At 42.2% G+C, this 3,169-nt stretch overlaps 1 non-coding gene across 1 annotated transcript; it reads right to left on the bottom strand.

Moving 5' to 3' along the window:
* Positions 1-964: 964 nt before the first annotated feature.
* On the bottom strand, positions 965-1,071 carry LOC135152483 (small nucleolar RNA R71). The gene has a single exon (XR_010291659.1). It is a non-coding gene; the product is annotated as a small nucleolar RNA R71 (small nucleolar RNA).
* Positions 1,072-3,169: the final 2,098 nt, after the last annotated feature.

Below are 3,169 nucleotides of genomic sequence, written 5' to 3' on the forward strand. Positions count from 1 at the left end.
AATTGGTGTTTGTTTACCTTCTATCTTAATTGTGGATGTGTAGCAGTATGGTGCACATATAACGACAGTTAGCGTGTATCAGTTTCGTGTTATCTGATTAGTTATCAACCATCACATATCGATAAGGCATAACTCTGAATGAAGTATATAATGAAGTTAGAATCCCATGTTTTATTCTCATAAGTAATCCAGTTAATCACTTAGTTAATTTAGATAAAATCAACCAAATTGTTATTTGTCTAAGCATTGAATAATAATCATACATTGGTGCATAAGTGCATAATTCTGAATACACTAGTCTCAGTGGGAACGAACTAAATTTGATTCTATACTACTTGTGACCACGTACGCTTGCGTGATTTTGTGCGAACAAGTTTTTGGCGCCGTTGCCGAGGACTCGGTGTTTTATTTTAGTTTATATGCTTGTCATCAGTGGTCGTTAAAGTTCAGTGACTTGGATTCTTTTCTCACTTTTATTTCTTTTGTGTGTGTTTCTGGTACTTGAGTGGCGTGTATGCGAACACGTTCTCAGGCCCGTAAAGAAGCATTGGCAAAAGCAGAAACGATAGTGAGTACTACAATGGGTGATCATGATACTAAGGCTCCTAAGACTTTCTATGAGCCTAAAATCAATGATATTCAGTCGAGCATTATCAGACCAGCGTTCGAGGCCAACACTTTTGAGATCAAACCGAGCACTATTCAGATGGTACAGAACTCAGTGGAGTTTGGGGGTTCTCCGACAGAGGATCCTAATATGCATATTCGGGATTTCATTGAGATCTGCAACACTTTCAAGTTCAATGGTGTTACTGACGAGGCTATAAAATTGAGGCTGTTCCCATTTTCTTTGAGGGATAAAGTTAAGGGATGGTTGCATTCTCTTCCTGCGGGATCTATTACGACATGTGAGGATCTGGCTCAGAAATTTCTTACTAACTTCTTCCCTATGGCCAAAACAGCTGCAATTAGGAATGCTATCACTCAATTCTCTCAGCTATCTGGTGAAACTTTATGTGAAGCGTGGGAACGCTACAAGGAGATGCTTCGAAAGTCCTCACATCATGGGATGCCTGATTGGATGGTGATCAATTGCTTCTATAATGGCTTGGGTCCTCAATCGAGGCCAATGCTCGATGCAGCATCAGGTGGAGCTCTATGGGCTAAGAACTATGATGAGGCTTATGAGTTGATCGAGATGATGGCTGCGAATGAATATCAGAATCCTACTCAGCGTCTTCATCAGGGAAAAGCAACAGGAATTCTAGATGTTGATGCTACTACAGCTCTGACTGCTCAGCTTAAGGCTCTTACTATGAAGGTGGATTCTTTGGCAAATCTGGGAATCAGCAGCCACCTTCAGTTTGTGAGATTTGTGCGGGTACACATTCCACTGATCAGTGTGCCATATCTAGCGAGTCAACTCAGTTTGTGAGAAATTTTCAGCGATCTCAGCATCCAACTCCGGCTACTTATCACTCGAATAATCGGAATCATCCAAATTTCAGCTGGAGCAACAATCAGAACTTCATGCCACAACAGCAGCAACAGTTTCAGCAGCAAGGAGCTAGACCTTTCAACCCTTCTGGTTTTCAACAACATTTTGCACCGAAGCAGCAATTCCATCCACCTGGATTCCAGCAACAAAATCATGGGGTGGCTGGACAGTCTTCCACTGTAAAATCTGAATGGGAAGAGATGAAATTAATGATTAAAAGCCAAGCGGTGTCAATCAAAACTTTGGAGAACCAGATTGGGCAGACTGCTTACGCGTTGATAAACAGACCACAAGGAACTCTTCCTAGTGATACCGAGGCCAATCCGGGTAAGAAAGAGATGAATGAACAGGTACAGACTGTCACCTTAAGGTCCGGAAAGGTTACGAAGGAAAAAGAATCAGCAACAGAGCAAAACAAGGAAGAGAGCGATCAACAGGTTGAAACACCCGTGCTCTCATCTAAGTCTGATAGTGGAAAAACTGTTGTTGAAGCTGACAAGAATAAAATCAACGAGGAAGCAAGCAAGGAATCAGCCGAGAAGTCTAGTCCGAAAGCTGATATTGGGGTCAAGCAAGTATATTCACCTCCACCTTTTCCGAAGAGACTTCGTAAGCATAAGATCGACAAACAATTCGCTAAATTTCTAGAGGTTTTCAAGAAACTACAAATCAACATACCTTTTGCGGAGGCTCTCGAACAAATGCCGAGTTATGCTAAATTCATGAAAGGTATTCTATCTCGGAAACTCAAACTTGAGGAATTGCCCCCGGAGCTGAAAGATCCGGGAAGTTTCACAATCCTGTGTACTATTGGGCAATTGTCATTCGACAAGTGTTTATGTGATTTGGGAGCTAGCATCAATCTGATGCCCTTGTCTATTTTCATGCAACTTGGTCTTCCGGAGCTGAAACCTACTAATATGTCTTTGCAACTGGCTTATCGTAGTGCTGTGTTGCAGCAGAAATTGCCCCCGAAGCTGAAAGATCCGGGAAGTTTCACAATCCCGTGTAATATTGGGCAGTTGTCATTCGACAAGTGTTTATGTGATTTGGGAGCTAGCATCAATCTGATGCCCTTGTCTATTTTCATGCAACTTGGTCTTCCGGAGCTGAAACCTACTAATATGTCTTTGCAACTGGCTGATCGTTCGATTACATATCCACGGGGGATAGTTGAAGATGTGTTGGTAAAAGTGGAGAAGCTAATCTTCCCTGGTGATTTTGTCATTCTCGACTTTGAGGAAGATAAGAAGATTCCCATCATCTTGGAAAGACCATTCCTTGCGACAAGGCGGACTTTGATTGATGTTCAGAAGGGTGAACTCACAATGAGAGGTCAAGATCAGATGGTCACTTCCAACGTGTTCAATGCCATAAAACTTCCATCAGATGAGGAGCAATGCTTTAAAGTGTGCTCGAAGCTGCAGCTCATTCGAAAATTGACAACAGGCTGAAAACTGACATCTTGGAAAGGGTTCTATCAGGTGACTCGGAATTCAGAGATGAGGAGGAAGAAGAACATTTTCAATACTTAAATGCTTCTCCTTGGAGAAGAAGGATGGAACCTCCAATTGAATCTCTTGGGTTATCGGAGTTGAAGGATTCTCATGAACGGCTGAAACCCTCTATTGTCGAAGCTCCTAAACTTGAGCTTAAGCAACTTCCCGAACA

Source organism: Daucus carota, chromosome 4, assembly GCF_001625215.2.
Source record: "Daucus carota subsp. sativus chromosome 4, DH1 v3.0, whole genome shotgun sequence".
Lineage (NCBI taxonomy): Eukaryota > Viridiplantae > Streptophyta > Magnoliopsida > Apiales > Apiaceae > Daucus > Daucus carota.